Source organism: Erythrolamprus reginae, chromosome 3, assembly GCF_031021105.1.
Source record: "Erythrolamprus reginae isolate rEryReg1 chromosome 3, rEryReg1.hap1, whole genome shotgun sequence".
NCBI lineage: Eukaryota > Metazoa > Chordata > Lepidosauria > Squamata > Dipsadidae > Erythrolamprus > Erythrolamprus reginae.
This window is the reverse complement of record NC_091952.1, coordinates 130458058-130483559: the sequence shown is the minus strand read 5'-3', so window position 1 is coordinate 130483559 and position 25502 is coordinate 130458058. Positions and strand designations below refer to the sequence as shown.

General features: G+C 44.0%; 1 protein-coding gene across 5 annotated transcripts in view; it reads left to right on the top strand.

The window, feature by feature from the left end:
• Positions 1 to 25502, top strand: part of LOC139164480 (protein FAM163A-like) — a 109192-nt gene that overhangs the window by 61735 nt on the left and 21955 nt on the right. The window contains exon 1 of one of the 5 annotated variants that reach the window (XM_070746664.1): positions 17788 to 17858. The exons of 2 other annotated variants lie outside the window; for them this stretch is intronic. The gene's annotated coding sequence lies outside the window, so the exon portion shown is untranslated. Of the gene's footprint in view, positions 1 to 17787; positions 17859 to 19911; positions 19980 to 22095; positions 22173 to 25502 lie in introns of those variants that run through there. 2 more of the 5 variants (XM_070746663.1, XM_070746665.1) reach the window with 2 other exon arrangements.

The following is a 25502-nucleotide window of genomic DNA, read 5'->3' as shown; positions in this document are numbered from 1 at the left end:
TCACAGTCCTTGTACATGTGGTCCTCCACTTATGACCATTTATTTAAAGACTATTTGAAGTTATGATAGTGCTGGAAAAAAATTAGGACTGATTGCAGTGTCCCAGAATCATGTGATTACCATATGCAAGCTCCCCAAGGGGCTTCTGACAAGTTGGGTCAATGGCGGTAGCAGGATTCATAGCTAAAGCAAAAAGGTTGTAAAATAGGATGCAACTCACTTAATGACCACATCGCTCATCAGTAGATGTTCCAGTCCCACTTTTGGTCATTAGTCAAGGATACCTGTGTAATGGCAAAGCAAATTGCAGCATTAAAAGGCCTATCAGAGGACTTCTAAAGGATTGAGCAATCTCTTCCAGCCCTTCAGACATGCATCTCTTTTATCGCCCTCAACAAGTTAAATTCTGAAGTTCATTGTGGGAGACCTTAAGAAGGAAAATAAAATAGCAAAAGTAAAAACAACTACAGTCTTTCTACATAGTACAGATGGTTCATAGAAGTACAAGTCCCCTTCCTTCCTTCCTTCCTTCCTTCCTTCCTTCCTTCCTTCCTTCCTTCCTTCCTCCCTCCCTCCCTCCCTCCCCTTCCCTTCTGCCTGCCCCCATCTTTTTGAGACCACAACTGGGGGAAAGTGGATTTGTTAAAGGAAACACATGCAGAACAGGAATAGAACCCAGTCAAGCTGCATTCCACAAGGAAATCATGCTCTTTTTCTTTTTCCACCAGGGATTATCCTACATCAAGTACCTATTGAGTTTTCTTTCAATTCCATAAGGCCCCTCCCTCTGATTTGCCAGGTTTCAACCTTTTACAATCAGGCTTTGCTGCCATCTAAACTGTGTAAAATGCTTGGAACCATCATCCTACAATTGGTAGGCAATAATGAAAGCACCTTTCTCTGTTTTGAAAGTGATGGGTGGGCTAAACAGAGTTTGGAAAGAGGGAAAATAGATATGGAAGAAGGAATACTTACATGCTCTATTTAGAGTTTTCCAGGACTGAAATATGCATAGTGATCTCTTCATGATTCTACGTAAATAGAAATAAATGTCCTGAGAGGACATTGGTGCCAATCCATGCAGGTTGACAGATTGAAACCAGTTCATTGAATTAGGTTTAGAAGCTATAAAAAACCACGATGCAATCTCAACATAGATAGCACACTTCTTTCTTCAATAGTCAGACCATTTCATTTCCGCATCACCTTTGAGGATAGGCCTTGAGTAACTGGACTATAGTAAATGTGGCAAAGGTATCCCTATCCCCAAAAGGGCAGCAGTTAATGTACCTGTTAAAGTCGACCAAAGACTCTCCTGTCTATGACTTCCATCTGTTGGTCAAGCAATAGCTGCAAACAGGACTCCAACTTCTATTCTTTATGGGGGAGCACATTGCTGCCTTGTACCAAATCGATTAACAAATTGTTTACCTTCTACACTACAGCAACTCTATCTTTTCCAAAATATCCCCCCAAAGAGAAGATTGCAGATTGGGTGGAAATTATCTAATACCACTGGATTGAGCAATAGCCTCTTCAGAAAGAGGCCTATCACAACTCCATTTCTGTTTCAAACCACCAGCTGAATGTATGAAGGTCAGGGACAGTAAGGAAGGGGTCAGTTTCATCTACTACCTGTTTTCAGGCACTAATGCCTTCAAGCAAATTCCTAATGCACAATAAGAAATCAAATGATCTACCATGAGTTGATGAATGTCATTAACGGCATGTGGTAGAGAACTGGCTAATATTTAACATTGCTGGCAAGGATTGAACTAGTTTCAGACCCTGCAATTATCCTGATCAGTGGGGGCTCGGATTATGCTCTACTGGATGTCGACATAATCTGATTTGAAACAGAAGCCCCTCTTGCCTACTTCTCAAATTAGATCCTTTAGAAGATTTCACAAAGATGGAAATTGGTCTAATTTGACAGATTGACATTTCATTGAATTACGTGAAAACAGAGGAGAGTGAAGCAAAGAGTTCTGGGGCAGAATGAAACCAGTGAAAAAATGGAAGAAAGCAGTTTTGGATGAATTTGGCCTGGCTGTTTATTTACTATTCTTTGTGACTGCCCATTTGCAATAAAAGAGGTTAGTGGAATTGGAAAACAAACAACCATCAATCTCCTTGCCAGCTATGTGCTTATTAAAACCTAAAGGAGTTTTGCTCCTGAAATAAGATATTATTTGTTCTAATTGCATTTAAAAATTAAAAATAACAAAAAAACTGGTTTTTAATAGCAAAGCCAGATTGACGCATATTCTAATTCAAATGCTTCTAGCATAGTTGTTGTTGGGGTTGGGGTATTTATTTATTTATTTGTTTGTTTGTTTGTTTGTTTACTTATTTATTTTGTTTTTGTTTTTGCTATTTAGAAAAGTAGAATAACAGATCACTTCCAAAGTCAGGTATGACCAATTAATATTCCATAATTTTCTTTTAGATTCTTGGCCTGTGTGTGTGTGTGTGTGTGTGTGTTGTAACCAGGGGTGGGCAGCAGGCAGGATGGGCTGGAAAGCAGTTCCACCGGCGGAAATGAAGCTGTGTGCCCAGCTTTAGCTGACCATCCCCCCTCCCATCCTCCTCCTTGGAAAGCGACAGGAAGACCAGCAGGGGACCCATTTCCTCCCTCCTCTTTTCTCAACAGCTGATTGGCACCCCTTTGCCTAGCTACACAGTGTGAGTCAGGTGGCGACCCACGAAGGAGAGTGCAGGAAACGCAAAGCAAATTGTCACCCCAGAGAGGGACACTGGTGAGGTTGTAAGTTGAGGACTTAACAGCTCACTTGAATGATGATGATCGTTCAAGCCACTCTCACCTGGTCACATGGCCGGCAAGCCACTCCTACCCAGTCACATGAACATCAAGCCACACCCACAAAATAAGCCACACCCACAGTCATAGTTCCCTCTAAGCTGAGCAGTGAGCAATCGCTCACTTAAAAATCATCATCAACTCAGAGTTTTCCAAACCTGTCCAGAAGCCGAGAGGGAAAGAGTGAGAGGGAAGGAGAGAGAGAGAGGAAGAGAGGAAGAGAGAGAAACAGATAGAAAAAAGAGAGGAAGGAAAAGGAAAAGAAAAAGAATGGGAGTAAGGAAGAGAGAAAGAAAATCAAAATCTAGTTTGAAACTAGCTCAACTATTTAAGTGGCATTTTGATATTGATAGAGTTGCCCTATTATGAGCTCACTGTTATAGACACACAGTACAGTATTTTATTTTGAAATTCTCTGAGGCAAAACAGGGTGGGTTTTTTATTTGTTTGTTTGTTTGTTTGTTTGTTTGTTTATTTATTTATTTATTTATTTATTTATTTATTTATTTATTTATTTATTATTTCTGTGCCGCCCAGTCCCGAAGGGACTGCCACTCAGATACTATACTTTTCCGCCCAGCCCCCCAGAAAATTAGAAGGAACACTGCCCACAGTGTGGCAGTAAAACTTTGGCTGCCCATTACTGGTTGTAACCATCTTGATTTCTTGAGATTCATTTGTACTAAAATTATTACATTCAATATTAGAGAAAAAGAAGATGATGGGAATAAAGGTGAGTGTAACTCTGGAATATAAGCTTTTCTTAAAAACAGATTTGCTTATCATACGTGTTCTATTCACCTTCTATGTTTTACATGTAATTTTATCCATTTCTGAGGAATAAACCAAAATAATTATGTGTGAATAGGCCATTAGCCTCATATCAGTGTGCACTATTTTCCCTCTTGATATTTAAAATATATGATTTAAAAAAAATTTGTAGCTTCCTTTTGCAAAACTTTCTGCTATAGTTGGATTAATGAACCCCTGCATATATGCAGCACCAGTGTAAAGGAAATTAGAAAAAATAACGTTCTCCTAAATTTATTCCTAGAGGAAGATAGTAATCTAACAGGCAAAGAATAAGGCTTCTCCGTGTTAATCATTCTATTGCATTCTTTCCAATGTCTGTATCTTCACGTCTAAAAATGTCAGGCCTGCTTAATATGACAGATTACAGTGATCCCTCGATTTGCGCGTTCTCGATTAGCGTGAAACGCTGCAATGCGGTTTTTCAAAAAATATTAATTAAAAGATAAGTCCGCGTTTTTTTTCCTACACCACGGTTTTTCCTGCCCGATGACGTCATACTGATTGCTGATTGGCCAAAATCAGGAAGGAAGGAGGGAGGGAGAGAAGGGAAGGAGGGAGGGTTGCCATTGCCATTGCCGCCAGCGCTGCCCCAAGAAAGCCGGTGAGAGGAAGGAAGGAGGGAAGGAGGGAGGGAGAGAAGGGAAGGAGGGAAGGAGGGAAGGAGGGAGGGTTGCCATTGCCATTGCCGCCAGCGCTGCCCTGTGGGTAGCGGCGAGGAGCCCGGAAAAATCACCATTGCATTGCCAGCCTCCGAACTTGCGTCGCTCCACCTTCTGCGCATGTGCGGCCATGGAACAAAGGGCGCGCATGCGCAGATGGTGTTTTTACTTCCGCATCCAGTATAACGCGGAAATCGGTTAGCGCGGGAGGTCTTGGAACGTAACCCCCGCGCTAACCGAGGGATCACTGTAAATAACTTTCACTAGCACAAATGATGCTTCTAATCATAATAATATAGTTTATGTCTTCTGTATAAACAAGCACATTTCAACCTCAAATGGATGATCTAAATCAAGAACGTGAAATTGGCATCTGGTAGGATGAAACATACCATCTATCAAAATTTGGATCAATCAATCATTTCCTCAAGGTTTTCTGATGAAGAAACTGGTTTTTAAAGAGTAGGGTATTCTATACTTTAACACCACATTTTAAGGTTTTGAATGGGTTGCACCTATTACTTTTGGATTTGAATGTGTGTGTTTGTGGGCACATTTCATATGTAGTAACCATGAAGTCCTTACTGAAATATGGATGCTAAATTTGCTGCTGAACTTTATCTTTTATATAGAGATTACAAGTAGTCCATTTTTCACGACCATTGCAGCCTCCCTGTGGACATGTGACCAAAATTCGGATTCTGGGCAACTGCCATGTATTTAAGAACAGCTACAGTGTCCCAGGATCATGTGATGACCTTTCGCAAACTTCTGACAAGCAACATCAATGGGAAAGTCAGATTCATTTAAGAACTATGTTACTAACTTAACACGTACAGTGATCAGAACAGTGACATGAAAATGGGGCAAAACTCACCTAACAATTGTCTTGCTTAGCAATGGAAATTTTGGGCTCAGTTGTGGTCATAAGTCATAAGTCTTCATAAGTGTTGTGGTTGGTTTGGGCCAGCTCCCTGCCCCAAGGACTGTGGGGGGCGGATGTGGGTGAATCCTCCCAGTGTCAGAGGCCAGTTTTACTGCCGACTGCTTCTGACAGCGAAGCGTCGGTAGCTGATAGTGAAAGTGAAATGGGGTATGGCAGACAGCCCATTAGATAGTCGCCCCCTGAGTGATTCATCATCATTATCATCACTGGATTCGGAGGGAGAGATATTCATTAATGTGCGCAGATGCAGGCCAATGTCTAGGAAAGAACAACTGCGTAAATACTACATGAAATAAGGGAGATCACCTGTGGCTGGGTGTAATTAGACTAATTGGGGGCTGCTGTTAAATTGTCAGCTTTCTGGGCTCTGGATGTGGAAGTTTATCTGTTCGGTGAGGAAGAGACGTGTATTTTGTATCAGGATTCTACAAGGACTCTCCTTGAACTGTTTCCAGGACTTTTGAACTAAAACATAGTCAAGTTTGTGACTTGAGAACTCTTGAAGGAGAGTGGCTGTGATGTCGTCACAGCTGCTTGTTATCTGCTTTGTGTTTGTTTATTGTTCTTCACAGCATTCAAGGCTGTTTCTTTGAAGGTGAGCATTTTGACTGACTAAAAGTGTGTTTTGCTCCTATTTTACTTTCGATAAAAACAGTGTTGTTGACTTTACAATTGTGTGTGTCTGAACTTAATTGAGGGCTCATGCCGAGAAGCCTGGCAGAACAATAAGTCAAGGACTATTTGTACTTTTTGTAATTAAGTTTATAATTACATTTACTCAACTAAACAACATTAACTGTTGAATTGGTGATAAATTAATTCAGGAACAATGGAATACAAGAAATAGTGAAGCTCCTGCAGGGGATATATAAAATTGGAAGGTGTTAAGATCACAAATTATATATATACTAAAATATGAGAGTCAAATTCTAAGGCAAGAGAGGGTTTACTTCCAATAACTCCTTCCTCAGAGCAAAGCATTTTAAAATAGGTAGCCATGGAAATTCTCTGGGCTGCCCTATTTGTGCCTGGTACATCCTCTGAGTAGGCATGCCTATTGCATTTAATTGCCTTCACAGCAATTAAAGCACATAGTCCCATGATGGCAAACCTGTGGCACAAGTGCCACAGGTAGCATGCAGAGCCTTCTATGCGGCATGCCAGCTGTCATCCCAGTCCAATTCTACCATGCATGTGTGCGTGCCTCCCACCAACCAGCCAATCCTTGGGTCTCTACCACGCATATATGATGGGCAAGGCGCATGTGTGGGATGCGTGCACATTGTGTGGGGGTGGGGCATATATGCGGGGGCACATGCATTGCATTTTGGGACCTTGCATGCCCCCCATGCCCCATTTTGAGTCTGGAAGGCCTCCTGCACCAAAAACATAAGCCAAAAATGTCTGGGGAGGGTGGGGCACATGCACAGGGGTGTGTGGGAGCATGGGGGGATCAAGTGGGGATGTTGCACGTGAATACAGGGGGGGGATGGCGGGGGGGTCACATGTGCATTTTATTATGGGTGTGGGTGCACACATGTATGCACACTTTCGGCACACAGCGACAAAAAGGTTAACCATCACTGACATAGTCTAACTCTCCAAAGTGCCTGGGGCAACCCAATGTGCCACTTTGGGATTGCCACAGATTGGTACAATATTGATGGGGTTCTTAAGTAGCAGTTGGCTTAGTGGGCCACCCAGCAAACCTTAATGCCAGTTCTAAAGGTTCCGTTGGGATGACCTGTGTGAGCCTAGATAACAATTACTAAATACAGTACGTCTTTCATCTCTGAACCTCCTCAATTGTTGTGATGGGGAGGCGGAAGCAGGAATTCCGTTTGAGTTTATGCCTGTCATTGTAACTACAGTACTCATTGTAAAAGGAAAAGAAAGAGATTGAGGAAAGGAGAAAGGCAGTCTTTGTTTTAATACTCCTCATTTAGTGACCACAATTGGGGCCAGCAACTCAACCGTCAAGTGAAGCAGTTGCTAGGTGAAACATAATTAATCACAAAGTTATTTCTCATCCCTTTTGTAAATGCAAATGGTCACTAAATAAAGCAGTCATTTCTAACTTATTTTTCCATTGGTCTAACAAGCATACTTTTTCAAGAAAGAAAGCAAAACAAAAATCCCACATCACCTTGAATACCAAAGCATGGTTTTAAAGGGGACAAATATTTTGCTTCTGTTCTTCCTATTATTGCCATGTTCACTCTGCTTTCAGTAACTGTAAAAGACTTAATGTCCTCAATCTTCAAGGGTGACAAACCCAAAATAGAAGAAAGACTTGTTACTTTGAGGTTTATGGGTACCATCCATTGCACTAAAATAGTGCAATTAAAAGGTGGTATATGCTGGAATATTAAATTTATTTGTATTCCATGCACTTCAGAGTTATAGTTAACACTTTTTTTTCTTTAGATCCATTAATGTCTTCATCCACTTTGCAAATCAGCACCCTGGTGTGAAATCTCGTAGGGTGTGATGATAGCCACTATCTTGAATATTGTTCATCAACAATTTTTGAAGGATAAGATTTTTAGTGGATACATGCTTCCTTTATATGCTGTGAGGAAATATGGGTGAGAAGGGACTGTTGGCACTTACCGGTGCTGTCAGCGGCTGTGGTGGGGCCGGGAGCACACTGAGGCCGCCATCTTGGGGCGGAGTGTGGGGGATCTCGTGTGAGGGAGAGAGATTGCCTAGAAGGCATTGCGCCCTGAGTATACAGAGGTGGGGCAGCGACGGAGGTATTTAAGGAGGCCTCCCACCGGTGCCACCCCTCTTTCCATTTCGGCGGCCAACAAAGAAGACAGAGATCATGCTGCACTGCTCCCTGATCACCACGTGGAAGGACAAGGGAGGCAGCAGTGAGCAGTGGTCCCTGCGAAGACTCAGAGTGAGATCGGTCCTTGTGGACCTTCGGTGTTGGTTATTTTTGGGTGCCTGGAGGTACAGCAGGACCGGGGGCACGGAGACAGCTTGTGGGAAGAGTGGGCAAGGATGGCTCAGTGTTGTAAGGGTGCAGGGCCCAAGGGGTTCGGGGTGGCCTCCAGGGCTCAGGGTGCTGCAGGCGCTAGCAAGGGGGAGCAGTACAGTCAGATCCCCCCATGCCTAGGCAGACGGCGGAAAGAGGGCCCCGACGAGGGCCTGGGCCGAGGCCATGCAGGCATGTCCGGGAAGCTGGCCTGCAAGCCCCCATTTGGGGCAGGGCTGGCTGCCGGGGTGGCCCAGGCCCCAAATGGGAGGCAGGCCCAGAAGACCCCCTATGGGGCTGGGTCAATGGCCAGGGTGGTGCCGGCTGCATGGAGGGGGTGGATGCAAGGGCCGCTGCACAGGCCAGATCCCATGGCAGGGGACAGCCAGACCGGTCATAGGGGGATGGGTGAAACCCTCCTGGGAGGGCCCTGGTAGGCAGCCGGGCCTGGGCGTGGGCTGGGGGGATGGGTTTTTGGTGCCTACCTGCTTGTTATCTGCTCTCCTAGCACTGTTGGAGGCACAGGAGGGCTCCTCAGAGAGGAGACACCTGGTGAACTCGCCGTGGCTTAGGGCCCAGCTGGAGGATATGGATGGCTTGGGATCGGAAAAGGAGGAGGAGCCCGGTTGCAGTGAGGAGGACCAGGGGCAGGTCAGCAATGGCAGAAAAGGGCATTAGCAGCAACCATGTGATCTCCTTTAGGGCACCTTTTGGAAGGTGATGGACAGCCCCTCGCCAGATCTACAGGGCTGGGCCAGCCTGGATGATGGAGGGGGGTTGCCCTTGGGCTCACTGACCAGGGCTTCCCAGAGACTGGGAGCGAGCTATCCCACATGCCAAGGGATGTGGCATAGGGAGTGGGAAAGGTGAAGAAGCCCCTCCCCTTGCCTAAGCAAGGAGCTTTCGCCCAAGAGTTGCTTAGAAAGATTTTGATAAGGAATTCCACCCCGTTTCAGTCTTCACCTCTGCAGGTCTAATTAAGTAATAAATCAATAAAAGTGATCCCTTTAACCCAACCATTGTGTCCGTGTGTTATTCCCCTCCACCGCAAGGTGATGTTACCAGCTGAAGTCCTGCTTCTAGGCTTCCCATGAATATTGTTTTAGTTTTTATGACTAAATGCTACACTAGATCTGCATTCAGTTTTAAGTATTCTTCTTGCTTTTCTATGTTTTTCAGAAATGAAGGATGAGGTGGATGTATTTTACTCAGACTCATAAAGGGTATCTTGGAGGAAAAAGATCATTTATTTTTGCATTTCAACATTCAAGCATCAGCGGAATCCCACCCGGCCGCTCTGTTTAGGGTGACCCGCTCCCTTCTTAATCAGAGGGGAGTTGGGGAGCCCTTACAGAGTAGTGCCGAGGATTTTAACACGTTTTTCGCTGATAAAATCGCTCAGATCCGGGCGGACCTCGACTCCAATTGGAAAACAGAGTCGGCTGACCAGTCAGTTGAGGTGACTGGGGCATGTACTTGTCCACCTGTCTGGGAAGAGTTTGATCTGGTGACACCTGATGAAGTGGACAAGGCCATTGGAGCTGTGAGTTCCGCCACCTGTTTACTGGATCCGTGTCCCTCCTGGCTGGTTTCGGCCAGCAGAGAGGTGACACGGAGCTGGGTCCAGGAGATTATCAATGCTTCCTTGGGGAGGGGATCCTTTCCATCTTCCTATAAAGAGGCGCTTGTGCGCCCCCTCCTCAGGAAGCCTTCCCTGGACCTAGCCGTACTTAATAACTACCGGCCAGTCTCCAACCTTCCCTTCATGGGGAAGGTTGTCGAGAAGGTGGTGGCACTCCAGCTCCAGCGATCCTTGGAAGAAGCCGATTATCTAGGTCCCCAGCAGTCGGGTTTCAGGCCCGGTTACAGCACGGAAACTGCTTTGGTCGCGTTGATGGATGATCTCTGGTGGGCCCGGGACAGGGGTTTATCCTCTGTCCTGGTGCTTCTTGACCTCTCAGCGGCTTTCGATACCATCGACCATGGTATCCTTCTGCACCGGCTGGAGGGGTTGGGGGTGGGAGGCACTGTTCTTCAGTGGTTCTCCTCCTACCTCTCCGGTCGGTTGCAGTCGGTGTTAGTGGGGGGGTCAGAAGTCGACTCCGAGGTCTCTCCCTTGTGGGGTGCCTCAGGGGTCGGTCCTCTCCCCCCTGCTATTCAATATCTACATGAAACCGCTGGGTGAGATCACCCAAGGGCATGGGGTGAGGTATCATCAGTACGCTGATGATACCCAGCTTTACATCTCCACCCCATGTCCAGTCAACGAAGCAGTGGAAGTGATGTGCCGGTGTCTGGAGGCTGTTGGGGCCTGGATGGGTGTCAACTCAAACTCAACCCGGATAAGACGGAGTGGCTGTGGGTTTTGCCTCCCAAGGACAATTCCATCTGTCCTTCCATTACCCTGGGGGGGGAATTATTGACCCCCTCGGAGAGGGTCCGCAACTTGGGCGTCCTCCTCGATCCACAGCTCACATTAGAGAATCATCTTTCAGCTGTGGCGAGGGGGGTGTTTGCCCAGTTTCGCCTGGTGCACCAGTTGTGACCCTATCTGGACCGGGACTCACTGCTCACAGTCACTCATGCCCTCATCACCTCGAGGGTTGACTACTGTAATGCTCTCTACATGGGGCTACCTTTGAAAAGTGTTCGGAAACTTCAGATTGTGCAGAATGCAGCTGCGAGAGCAGTCATGGGACTACTCCGCAGTCTGCATTGGTTGCCGATCAACTTCCGGTCACAATTCAAAGTGTTGGTTATGACCTTTAAAGCCCTTGATGGCACTGGACCAGAATATCTCCGAGACCGCCTGCTGCTGCACGAATCCCAGCGACCGATTAGGTCCCACAGAGTGGGCCTTCTCCGGGTCCCGTCAACTAAACAATGTCAGTTGGCGGGCCCCAGGGGAAGAGCCTTCTCTGTGGCGGCCCCGACCCTCTGGAACCAACTCCCCCCGGAGATTAGAACTGCCCCTACTCTCCTTGCCTTTCGTAAGCTCCTTAAGACCCACCTGTGTCGTCAGGCATGGGGGAACTGAGACATCTCCCCCGGGCATATACAATTTATGAATGATATGTGTGTATGTATGTGTGTTTAGAAAATGGGGTTTCTTTTAAATGTTTTTAGTAGAAATTTAGATTTGTTGTAAACTGTTTTTTCACTTTGTTGTGAGCCGCCCCGAGTCTGCGGAGAGGGGCGGCATACAAATCTAAATAAATAAATAAATAAATTTAACTACAATTCAGTAATAGATATTCAATTTCCAGTTTTTAACCAGCTAAACAACTGACATTCCCAATTGGATAGTTTTCTGGAATTTACTGGTACTTTTAACATAATGAAAGAGTAGAATCTGAGTTTAACATCTTAAAATATTGTGAGTTGTGCTGTAAATGTTCTGTTGGCAATGTATCTCCTGTTGATTTGCATAGAGTGCACATTTTGGTATAGATGTCTTGGGAGGAAAATTAATATAGAACATCACAGTGTTCTTAATTTACATATTAATATTACATAGTTACTTACTTACTAGAGCATAACTTCACATTAAGGTACAGCATCAATTAAAGCAAATATCGCTGTAGCAATTGCCCCCCAATAGACTGTAACATTGTTTGTATCCTCCACAAAGATTATTTGCTCTATTTTTGTTATAGTTTCCTTTTTTTGGGGGGGGGGCTATCATTTAATAAATTATAAAACTTGGAGGGAATACAATGTTAAAGCCAAAATAATGGCAACCTATAAGATATTTGCATATTCTAGCAAGCAGTTCCGGGTCCTGGGAGAGGGGCGGCATACAAATCTAATAAATAATAATAAATAATATAAGATTACAAATTGCCTCACTTGATCAGATTGAAGATACATGAAGCTTCAACCTCATTAACTAAGTGTGGACTACAATTTTTGACAGCTACTGATATCAGTACACAAGAGAAATCTCCAGTATCACTTTTTCTTTTTTACAGTGGCAAATCACATATTTCTTTAAAAACCAGCAAGCGAGGTGAATGAAGGTGAAATTTAGCAGTTCTTGTCACAGCCCACAGAATTGCTGTTAAGAACATAAGAACCTAAGAAGAGCCATGCTGAATCAGGCCAAAGTCCACCGAGTCCAGCATTCTGTGTCACACAGTGGCCCACCAATTGTCCATGGGGATCTTGAGCAGAAAGAGAAGGCAAAACCCTCCCTTTCCCTTGACCCCCAACAAATGGTACCCAAGGGAATCCTGCCTGCCTCAACCAACATAGAGGCGGCACTTGGACATCTGTTTCAATAACCATCGATACTCTTGGCATCCATGAATCTGTCTAATCCTGCCTTGAAGCTATCAAGGCTGACAGCTGTCATGACCTCTTCTGGAAGTGAATTCTATAACCCAACGACCCTCTGGGTCAGTGGTCCCCAAACTACGGCCCGCGGGCCACATGTGGCCCACTGAGGCCATTTATCCGGCCCGCCAGTGAGTGACAAGAGAACAGGGAAAAGAGAGAGAGAAAGAAAGAAAAGGGAAAGAGAGGGAGGGAAGGAGAAATGGAGAGGAATGAAGGAGGGAAGGAAGGAAAGAAGGAGAAATGGAGGGAACAAGGAAGAAAGGAAGGAAGGAAGGAAGAATGAAATGGAGGGACAGAGGAAGGAAGGACTGTTTTGGGGGTGGGGTGTAATTTTTTTAAATTTTTCTCTCAACATGCATTCAAACAACACAGTGTACCATCTAACTTTCCATGAATAAAATGTGGTATTTTGTTAGTAACTAATATCAATCATCAAAAAAGTTGCAAAAGGTTTTTTTTCCGTAATTTTGTCATCCAGTTACATTCATTTTCTTTTAATTAAATTCCCTCCTTAATGTTCCTTCAAAAAGTGCAACACCAATTATATTTCTAACTTATTAACCATTATGCCAAAGTGCTTCCTTCTTTCTTTATACATTTTTAATAAGCCAAGAAAACCTTGTATAGCCAATCAGATGTTAACAAAAGAAAATTAAAAACAAAACATAAACATATATGAATTTCAGATCTTCTCCCCCCTCTAAATAGTACGTTCCCATTTTATTTTTTACTTTAAAACAAGGTACGTGCAATGTGCATAGGGATTTGTTCATAGTTTTTTTTTATAGTCCGGCCCTCCAACAGTCTGAGGGACAGTGAACTGGCCCCTTGTGTAAAAAGTTTGGGGACCCCTGCTCTGGGTGAAGAAATATTTTCCTTTATTTGTCCTCACTTTCTTACCTATGAGCTTTACATGCACAGAAGCTGGCTTTTTAGCACTGTGTATGCACATTTGAGACACAATGTGTGCACACCTGCGTGGTGCATCAAGGAGCAAACCGGCAGTGAGGTAAGCCAGAACCCACCTGTGCTGCAAATGGCTGTAAATGCAGGTAGCTGAACACCCAAAATATAATCACATGACTTGCATTGGGTTGTGGTGGGGAACCAATCACGGTAAAGGACTGTCTTCATTAATTTAACTGTGTTAGCTGCTTGTTATCTATCAAAGTTTAAAAAACATTAAAATGGAATTGCTTTCGCCAGATTTACAGCAGTCTGCTTTTCATTGCACGTAGTCAGATGGTGACCAGCCAGCCAGGGATGCTTTAATTCAGATTCCTGCGTAAAACAGAAATATTGGACCTCTTTCCAACTTTATTTTATGATATATACAGCATTTTTTGGAAACGTATGTTCAGTATGTCTGGAACAGATCAAAGTCTCTTGTTTGTTTTTTAACATTAGAAGCCAAGATTTCTAATGTATTTAATGCAATGGAGATGCTATAGAAATAGTATCTAGATCTTCAGTTTTTTCTGTTTTCCATACATAGAGTTCTTGCATTGTTTTCTAAAAACATGCAATATTTTCCAGTTCTGGTCCCACATTATTGGTTGTTTACCTCAGCGGTCCCCAGCCCTTGTGGCTTGGTGACCTAGGTGTGGCGGGGGACAGGGGAAGCAGGCCGCACAAGTGGTGGCCCGGCACATGCATGCGCACAGCTCAACTTATTCAATTTGAGCTGCGTGCACATGTGCCAGTCTGCTGCTCACATGACACAGTTCCAAATAGGCTATGACCTGGCTGTGGTCAAGGGGCTGGGGACCCCTGGTCTACCTGTTTCTACGTACTGTAAGGTGGTAGTGTAATGGCGTGCATAAGACATTACCACATTCTGCATTTCTACACCTTTACAAATTCGATATATACAATGAGATAGTGTGAGAGGGAATAAAATAACATCACATCCCACTCCTCTATAGGAGAATGAACACACAGTTTGCAAGCCATGATATTTATTTATTTATTTGTTTGTTTGTTTGTTTGTTTGTTTGTTTATTTATTTATTTATTTAGTTAGTTAGTTAGTTAGTCCAATACACAATGAGGGTTTTAGTGGGTATACACATAGTAAAATACATGATGAAGGTTATAGAGGAGATACTCATAGTAAAATATATCTAAGAAAGAATAGAAGAGAAGATATAGGAATAAAACGTATCAATGAAAGAATAGAAGAAGACATATAGGAATAGAAGAAAGGTATAGGATATACAGTGATCCCCCGATCATTGCGAGGGTTCCGTTCCAGGACCCCTAGCAATGATCGGGTTTTCGCGAAGTAGCGCTTCGGAAGTAAAAACACCATCTGCGCATGCGCAGATGGTGTTTTTACTTCCGCAGCGCTAGCGAGGAGCCGAAGATTGGGGTTTCCCCGCCGCCCACGCAAACTCCTCGCTGCTGCCGCACCCGCCGCTTGTCCGCCGCCTGCTTGCCCGCGCGCCCGCCCTTCGCCCGGCCACCCGCCGTTCGCTCGCTGCTCGCCTGGCCACCCGGGTTCGTTTGGCTTCGGGACATGCCGGCGGCGACGTTTTAAAACAGCCGCGCAGCTTCCCAACTGAGTCCCGAAGTCAAAGGCGAACTTCCGCGTTTGGCTTCGGGACTCAGTTGGGAAGCCGCGCGGCTGTTTTAAAACGTCGCCGCCGGCATGTCCCGAAGCCAAACGAACCCGGGTGGCCGGACGAGCAGCGAGCGAATGGCGGGTGGCCGGGCGAAGGGCGGGCGAGCGGCGAACGGCGGGCGAGCAGCGAGCGAACGGCGGGTGGCCGGGCGAAGGGCGGGCAAGCAGCGAGCGAACGGCGGGTGGCCGGGCAAAGGGCGGGCGAGCAGCGAGCGAACAGCGGGTGGCCGGGCGAAGGGCGGGCGAGCGGCGAGCGAACGGCGGGTGGCCGGGCAAAGGGCGGGCGAGCGGCGAACGGCGGGTGAGCCGGGCGAACGGCGGGCGAGCGGGTGCTGGGGGGGCTTCTCGCCCTCCCGCCAGCAAGAGGAGACCCAGGGAAGCCGCCCAGCAGCTGATCTGCCCGGCGCCATCTACGCATGCGTGCCCATAGAAAAAAGGGCGCGCATGCGCAGATGGTGTTTTTACTTCCGGGTTGCAAAATCGCCATATAGCCGTTTCGCAATGACCGGGGTCGCAATACCCGGGGGATCACTGTATAGGAGAGCAATAGGACAGGGGACGGAAGGCACTCTAGTGCACTTGTACTTGCCCCTTACTGACCTCTTAGGAATCTGGATAGGTCAACTGTGGATAATCTAAGGGTAAAGTGTTGGGGGTTTGGGGATGACATTATGGAGTCCGGTAATGAGTTGCATGCTTCAACAACTCAGTTACTGAAGTCATATTTTTTACAGTCAAGTTTGGAGCGGTTAATATTAAGTTTAAATCTGCTGTGTGCTCTTGTGTTGTTGTGGTTGAAGCTGAAGTAGTCGTTGACAGGCAGGACATTGCAGCATATGATCTTGTGGGCAATACTTAGATCATGTTTAAGGCATCTTAGTTCTAAGCTTTCTAGGCCCAGGATTGAAAGTCTAGTCTCATAGGGGATTCTGTTTCGAGTGGAGGAGTATATATCGGCAGATGAACCTGCAAAAAGAGTTCCCTCAAAAACTGAGGCAGCTAGTAAATGTCTGTGAGTTTCGTTGCTTTTTTGCCCAACGTATTTCATGTGAATTCAAAATCTGCTGCTCCTTTTCTCCCACTCCCTGTAATTTCTCTACTGCCTGGCTGCTGGCTTTCTCTGAGTGTTCAGATAATTGCATACTGTTCTCAGAACTCTAAATCAAATCATGGCCACTGTAAAATGAAGTTTTCTGGATGCAAAGAGCTCTTGGCTTCATAAATCATGGCCTGTTCTTGGACATTGCTCATTTGAGGGAATTCGCCAAAGGTCTCTTGGTCTCTCTCTCTCTCCCTCCCCCCCTCTCTCTCCACAACCTCCTCCCAACAGCTTGCAATTACCATTCCTTATTATCAAAGCCATTTAAGGCTGCTAAGATAATCAACATCCTTCCTGCTCTGTCCTTCTTCATAAACACAAAGGAACATATTTGATGTAAAACTGAATACACTAGCGTGCCTCCCGTCCCCTGTCCTATTGTCTCTCCTATATCTCATATATCATATCTACTATTCTTCTATTCTAATCTTCTTATACTACTCTCATAATATCCTTCTATTCTCTAATTCAGTATTTCCCAACCTTGGCAACTTGAAGATATTTGGACTTCAGCTCCCAGAATTCCCCAGCCAGCATTCGCTGGCTGGGGAATTCTGGGAGCTGAAGTCCAAATATCTTCAAGTTGCCAAGGTTGGGAAACATTGCTCTAATTGATATATTCTATTCCTAAATTTTCACTTCTATTATTTCTCTAATATATTTTACTCGAGTATAACCTCTAACCTTCATTGTGTATTGTTGTGTATTGGAATGAATGAATGAATGAATGAATGAACGAACGAACGAACGAACGAACGAACGAACGAACGAACGAACGAACGAACGAACAAACAAACAAACAAACAAACAAACAAACAAACAAACCCAGACTTTCCCAGATGTTGGCCATTTCTCTGTTTGATTGTTTGTTTGTTTGTTTGTTTGTTATCAATTCATGCAGAAGAAGCAGAGCTTATTCTGGCTATGTTTGGCTATGGTTTTGAAGTTACATCCTGTTATAGTAGGGTAAAAAGAACCCACATTAGTAATTTGGTACTTGAGGTTAGGGGGCAATTTTGATCTCTTCTTCCAAGATGTTTTGTGTCCATGGTCAATGCAGTTTCAATATAGCAATTGCTGCAATGTATCACACTGCCTTGGAGGGTGATTATGCTCCAAATGAAGAAATCCCTTGGCTTGCAGCCTTCCAGAGGAATGGTATTGATTGGGAAAAGAATCCAAATGCAGAATTGTCTGTTTGCCAGCATTTAGAAGTTTAGAAAGCTACAGAGTTTTCCAACTCAACTTAAAGAATTATTGGGAATTGTAACCGCATTTCTTCATTTTTTAAAAAAAACAACTATTTCTCTTTAAAAGCTTTCTCTCAAATTTTTTCAGGGACTTACTCACAAACAAGGGACAACTATTCACAGATATTAGCTGAGGAACTTCCTGGATGCAGGACAGGTGGAGCTCTGCTATTTTATTAATGTTTCTTATTTATTTATTTAATGATTGATTTTATTCATGGGCAGTCCAGTTCCATCATAACTTTGGCCAATTAACAAGACAAATTTAAACCCTGCAATGTCCACACCAAAAAACATGCAGCATATCTGGACTAAAAGACACAAACTGTAAGTGACCAAGGCCTGAGGTGGGTGGTGGGGAAATCCTATTTTAAAATCTTGTTTAAATAAAGTCAGTGGTGTGTGTGTATATAAAACCCTATGGAGATATCATTCCAGAGGGTAAACAATGCAACAGGTGTGTAAGGTAGTTCTTGAGTGTTTCCTTAGTGATCATTCAGAGTTACAACAGCAGGGGTGAAATCCAGCAGGTTCTGACCGGTTCTGGAGGACCAGTAGGGGAACATTTGAATAGTTCGGAGAACCAGCAAATACCACCTCTGGCTGCCCCAGAGAGGGGTGGGAATGGGCATGGAGATTTTGTGATATCCTTCCCCCAGGAATGGGGAGGAAATGTGGATTTTGCGGTATCCTGACCCCAGGAGTGGGTAGAGATTGGGGATCCTTCCCCTGCCACGCCCCCCAAACCACTCCTACCAAGCTACAACCACAGAACCTGTACTAAAACAACGGACTGTAATAAACAATTATCATATTTTCTTCAGGGTACAAATATATATGTAGTTTCTAGAACCACTAAGTTTATAGTCAGGGCTGTTCAGATGAGAATACGTTTTATAGAACATATTGGGATGGCATGCAAAGGAGATGAACTCACCTATGAATATTTTATATCAGTATCTTAGATTTGTTTAATATAATCCTTTGCACACGTTATATTCTCATGTTTTACTACTCAATTTTAGCATATTATACTGCATTTTAATTTATTATTTATTCAAATTCCCTCTATTTTAACCAATTTTATTGTATTTTAACCAGTCACAGGTTTATGACGACCGATGTGGTCCTTTTCCTCGCTTTGATATGGTCGATTGACTAATCAAATAAAGTTGATATTGATATTGATTGATACTAAAACAAATGGATTTCACCACTGTACAACAGTACTGAAAAAAGTGACTTGTGACTGGTTCTCATACTAGCAACCATTGCTGCATCCCCACAGTAGCATGATCAAAATTTGGGCACTTGGCAACTGGCATGTATTTATGACTGTTGCAGCCTCCTGGGGTCATGTGTTTTGCACCTTTCCACCCAGCTACTGCTAAGCAAACTCCATGAGGGGAAGCCAGATATACTTTATGACTGCATGATTCACTTAACAAATGCAGTGATTCGCTTAACAACCAGAGCAAAAATGTCCTAAAATTAGATTCAACTCACTCAACCACCTTGCTCGGCAAGAGAAATATTGGTCCCAATTTTGACTGCAAGTCAAGGACTACCTGTAATTCCATCAGATGAACCTGTTTAATCAGTGGGACCTAGAACATACCAATTGTCCCCAGTCATCTCGGATAGTACAAACTGTAAGGGACAGCCTCTCAGATAATCAGTCCCTTTGCTATGTAGAGTGTAAGGAGAGTGTTTTACTTTTATTTTATTTTTACTTTACTTTAAACTTTACTTCTGATTAGTAGTAACTCCTTTTTTGTTCCCCTGTTGGTCATTAAAAGAGCGGTTGACTAGGTCAGTATTTCCCAATCTTGGCAACTTGAAGATATCTGGACTTCAACTCCCAGAATTCCCCAGCTGGCTGGGAAATTCTGGAAGTTGAAGTCCAAATATCTTCAAGTTGCCAAGGTTGGGAAACACTAGATTAGGTAATAGTTCTCTATGAGTTGCAGACTTGCCAACATAAAACTTGTTTCTTCCAGGGTGGTTAGTTGCTATTTTACAAACTGTGACAAAGAGGTCCTCTCGGCAATGAAAGAGGGAGATCTTTTTTAAAAAAAATAATCTGCTGTGGGTTAAATATGCTAAGTATGGTACTGTCCCCCATTTTTTTCTCTGTAACTGAGAAGGACCAAGTAAAGGTGTCTTATGTTTGTGTCCATCATGAAGAGCATCTTGTTCTGTGGGTCTGAGCTGGCAGGTTCAGTATGGGAAGTGATAATATCCTTCGTCACAATGTCAATAAATGTAGACTTCATGAGAATGTGTTAAAAGTGTGTTTTGTGAGGGGGAAAGGAGAAAATTGGGGTGCTGGTGATCATTTTTTGGTCTCTTTATCCATTTCTCACATGTGCCTACAAAGCATCTTTCCTTAGAATGTGGCCACTGCACATAAATGATGTGCAATCAGAAAATACAAGAAAAATTGCAGTTAAGTTCTTTATCTTCTCTTTTCTATCCTTTTTTACATACCAGAAGTCAGGCTCTTTTTACTTCTGCTGTCATGCACAATCTAAGCAATTTTAATGTGTATGGCACAAGAGGTGAAAAGATCCAAACCAGTTACTAGGAGCAGTATCAAAAAGGTTTTACTTCTTTTTTCAGGTTTCTGCTTGACTAGATTTCCTTTTTAAATTGTTCTAAATGGGCATAGTTGGTTCACCTCACTCTAATAAAATTTTGTCATATGCACGTTTCATCTCTTCATTTCACTGAGTCCCCCAAAGAAGGATAAAAAAGACGTGAGAAGGGTCAAAACAAGGCAGCCTGGATCTGCTCTGGCTCCTTGTGAAAAGCAAGGGTGGGGTCTCGTGTCTGACAGGTGGATCTGGCAGTTGATCCCATTATAAATCTTTAGTTTCAAATGCTTGGAGGTCTTTTTCTTTTGAAAAAGAAATTTATAGAGATTCAAAATGAAATAGAAAGCCAGTTTGGTCCAGTGCAGTGATGGCGAACCTTTTTTGGCTCGGGTGCAAAAAGGGTGCATCCTCATGCGATAGTGCGTGCATGCTTGCACCCACTCATGATGCAATGCCCTCCCCTGTGCATGTTCACAACTCTCCCCCACAACCTGAAACATGCCCAGTTCCCATCACCCCATCCTCAGTGGAAAAGTCTTTTTACTTAAGTTCAATTATCAAAGGTGGTTAATGTGTGGCTGCCCAATCACCTTCCAAAAACAAAAAACAACAACATTAATATCTCAAATAATAATCAACTTTATATATATATATAAAGTTATATATATATAAACATGTGACACATACAGGATATAGTTGTCGGCTATGAATAAATTAACTGCCTTGGAAATGGCCCTGGGTTGGGCCGAGAGGCAAAAAAGGAGCTGTGATGTTCCTTCAATATACCAGGGTGATTCGACACAAATAAAAGCTGAAGGGATTGGATACTGTAGCCTAGAGATTAATTCTCTGCCTTACAAGGCCAAGGTTGCAAGTTCAAGTCCAAGTGAGGGTATGGCTAGCTGATGAGGCCAAAATAAGGCTGAAATAGATCTATCCTAGTCTCCCTTAATTTTTAAATTCAGCAAAAAAATGTGACATATATATATACTTTTTTTCCATTGGACTGTCCCTTTAATCACTGTATGCACTGATTGGACTGTTTGTTTATCCATGGGGATATTATTTATAGAGGTATATTCTAGTGCTCTGAGGTGTGATTGTGTATTAAAATGGAGAGGCATCACAGTTGTAGGCAATTCTGGTAGAGGCTGAAAAGAGAGAGAGAGAGAGAGAGAGAGAGAGAGAGGCACATACACAGAGACATCAGAGAAAGGACAATGTATGAACAATTCCAAAAAGTCAAACTAATTATTTGTTCAGTTGTGGTGTGTGCTTAATTTCCTCCCTTCCAAGGAAAGATAATTCCTGTAGACGTACTTCCTGCCACGGGGGAGGAGGTAGATGATCTAGAGAAGCTTATTTTAAAATAGTCCATATAATCTACAGCAGTGTTTCCCAACCTTGACCACTTGTAGATGAGTGCAAATCTGTCCTTGACAAAATCCAGCTGGAGTTATCTTTTTCTCTCTAGGTGCAAGAAGAGGAGGTGACATTTGGAGCAGTATTTAAAGAAAGATGTGCAAGAGAAATAATGAAAATACAGGCTGTAGCCCAAAGCTTCTGCCTTTTACGAGGCAGCTGTGAATGCCAAGGAAGAAATGCTCTTTCCTTAATACAATTCATCTCAGACTGGATCTGAATGGGTACAGCTGTATTTTGGCAGAGTGTGCCACAAGGTCAAGGATTCATTGAGGCCAAGACAAAGAGGGAACAAAGCCCTTTCAATGTAATTAATTGAAAGGACAATTTGGCATCTTCCCACTGAAATCTTACCTTATCTCATGGCTTTGTTTGCCTGCTTGATATCTTTCTGGGTTTTACCCTGGGATTTAATTAATGTTGGCATTGGACTAGCTTGAACCTGAAGCAGCTCAGGCAGCCCCATCATGTAGCATCAACGCAGAGGCTTTGATCCAGCTGGAATCAACATGTGGAACTGAATTCATTGTTCATACAGGTTGAATCATGGTCATAGCTGCAGAAAGATAAAATATGCTTCTGGAAACACCTATAGATTTGCAGGAAGGTCTTGGTAAGAAAGGTGAGCTTGCAGAGCTTCCATTAGCCTGTTTTGTTTCAGAATCTAAGTTGTGATATTTTTCTAGAGCTAGCATTTAAAAAGACCCACTTATTATATTTTGTTGTTTAGACTCTGGAAAGAGTGAAGAGAAAAGCAACAGAGACAATTAGGGGACTGGAGGCTAAAACCATAGGTGGGTTCCTCCCAGTTCACACTGGCTCACCTGAACCAGTAGCAACCTGCGGGTGACATTTTTAATTTTTTTCTGAAATTGTTTTCAATTTACAATTATGCACAAACAGTAACATAAACACATATAAAACTTAAAAGTAAATTTGTCAAGGAAGATTGTCAATTGCTTTTCCAGAAGAGAAAGATGGGAGGGCAGAGCAGCAGAGGAACTGCACAGTGGGAGAACATAATTGACAAAAGCCTGAACTGAATGTTATACAAGCTGTTGCCCAAGTGTCTCAGTTTACCCAGGATTTCCGTACTCCAATTTGGAGTCAAACCAGGGGTGAAATCTATCAGGTTCTGACAGATTCTGGAGAACTTGTGAGCCGCCCCGAGTCTTCGAAGAGGGGCGGCATACAAATCTAATAAATTATTATTATTATTATTATTATTATTATTATTATTATTATTATTATTATAACTGGTAACAGAAATTTTGATAGTTCAGAGCACCAGCAAATACCACCCCTGGCTGGTCCCAGAGTGGGGTGGGAATGGGGATTTTGCAATATACTTCCCTTGCCACGCCCACCAAGCCACGCTCACCAAGCCACACCAGGCCATGCCCACAGAACCGGTAGTTTTTTTAAAAAATTGGATTTTACCACTGAGTCAAACTAGTAAGAACACAGTAGAGGAAAAGCTTAAATGGTAAAGATGGCTATGCACAAGTCTCAAGTCAAACCTTTTTATGCCTAAAAATATATGACCTTAATAGACCAATATAAGATATGAATTCCTGTAAGAACTACATTTCCACCAGATTGATTGTAAGAAGTAGGCTTGCAAAGCATTAGGAAATTCACCACCTGATCAAAGCATTAGGGTGTGAGCAGATTTATTTTACATGAAATATTGAAATATAAGGTATGCCTATGGCAAGAATGGGAACACTTACAAAGTATGCTAAATAACCTTATTTATAAAGCTGTGTTGCATAAAGAATGGGAGCTGGGAGTAAAATAACTGCAAATAAAAATAAAAAAATAAAAAAGTGATCTTTGGAGTAAGATATTTTTTTAAATAAATAAGGATAGGTCATAAACTATTCCATGTGGTGGCACATATTAAGATGAATTTCCAAATTCTGGGTAGAAATCTGATGAAGTAGAAATAGGAGTGAGGAGTCTGAGCAGGGGAGTGGGAGAATTTTACTATTTGGCAGTAGAAACTTGTGTGAAATCTTCAATGGCTGCTAGAATATCATCAGTGGCACCGTGTGAACATTTATTGCTACAGTATTTTAGGTTTATATTCCACCTTTGGATCCAGAAATCCCCACTTCCATGCATGTTTTCCTCACACCACATGGCTGCTGGTTGATTTTATTCTGGCTCTTGAGGAGATGCAACAATCAGTTTGGAAATAGGTCCATGGGTTCTGCAGGGCAGGGCATTGGTGGCTATTTTTGCCAATCAACATTTGATTGATTGATTGATTGATTGATTGATTGATTGATTGATTTTGTCCAATACATAATGAGGGTTTTAGTGGGTATACACATAGTAAAATACATGATGAAGGTTATAGAGGATATACTCAAAGTAAAATATATCTAAGAAAGAATAGAAGTTATAGGAATAGAACATATCAATGAAAGAATAGAAGAAGAGATATAGGAATAGAAGAAAGGTATAGGAGATATAGGAGAGCAATAGGACAGGGGACGGAAGGCACTCTAGTGCACTTGCACTCGCCCCTTACTGACCTCTTAGGAATCTGGATAGGTCAACCGTAGATAATCTAAGGGTAAAGTGTTGGGGATTTGGGGATGACACTATGGAGTCTGGTAATGAGTTCCACGCTTCGACAACTCGGTTACAGAAGTCATATTTTTTACAGTCAAGTTTGGAGCAGTTTATATTAAGTTTAAATCTGTTGTGTGCTCTTGTGTTGTTGTGGTTGAAGCTGAAGTAGTCGCCGACAGGCAGGACGTTGCAGCATATGATCTTGTGGGCAATACTTAGATCATGTTTAAGGCGTCTTATTTCTAGGCTTTCTAGGCCCAGGATTGAAAGTCTAGTCTCGTAAGGCAGTGTTTCCCAACCGGTGTGCCGCGGCACACTAGTGTGCCGTGAGACACCGCCAGGTGTGCCGCGGCTCCTGCCCGATGCCGCGGTTTCTGGCGCTCTCCTGCTGGGCCCCAAAGAAGGAAGGCAGGAAGAAGGAGAGCTTCATTCTTCGCGCCTTTTTCCCGCCTTCCTTCTTTGGGGCCCAGCAGGAGAGCGCCAGAAACTGTGGCATCGAGCAGGAACCGGGAGGTCGGAGGCACCGGCACGGCAGCGCCCCGCCCAGCTGGAGTTTCCCTGTCGTTGTCGGCACACCTGGCCGTGTCGTCGTCGGCAAGTGTCCTTTGGGGCCCGGCAGGAGGGCACTGGCGGTGGGAGCGGGGGGGGGGGGCGCTGCAGCGGCGCAGGCAGTCGCGGGGAGATGGCGGGGGGCGGGGTGGCGGCTGCAGCGGCCCCGGGCACCGTTCCCTGTAGGCTTTTCCAGGGGCGCGCAGGGAGCCGCGGCCACCCACCCGCCTGCCGGATTTCCCTCCGCGCGGCTGGGGAGGTGGATTCGCCGCCCCCACCAGCCCGATCTCCCTCCAGTGGCTGGTGACGCAGATCTACCGCCCTCGCCAGCCTGATCTCCCTCCGTGGGGGGGTGGGAGGCGACGAACCGACGACTGGGGGCTGTCCGTCCGTGTTGGGTGGTGCAGGGCAGGCACAGGCAGCCCCAGGGGAGAACAAGGGAGAGAGAGAAAGGGAGGGAGAGAAAATTGAATGAAGGAGGGAGAGAAAGAAAGAGTAAGAAGTAGAAAGGATAGAGAAAAAGGAAGAGAAAGGGAGGGAGAGAAAGGAAAGAGAGAGAAAGGGAGGGAGAGAAAATTGAATGAAGGAGGGAGAGAAAGAAAGAGTAAGAAGTAGAAAGGATAGAGAAAAAGGAAGAGAAAGGGAGGGGGAGAAAGGAAAGAGGGAGGAAGGGGGAGAGAAAGAAGATATGAAGGAGGGAGAAAAAGAAAGAGAGATAGGAAGGAAAGAGGGAGAGAAAGGAATGAGAGAGAAAGGGAGGGAGAGAAAGGGAATGAAAGAGGGAGAAGGGGTGAGAGATAGAAAGGATAGACAGAAAGGG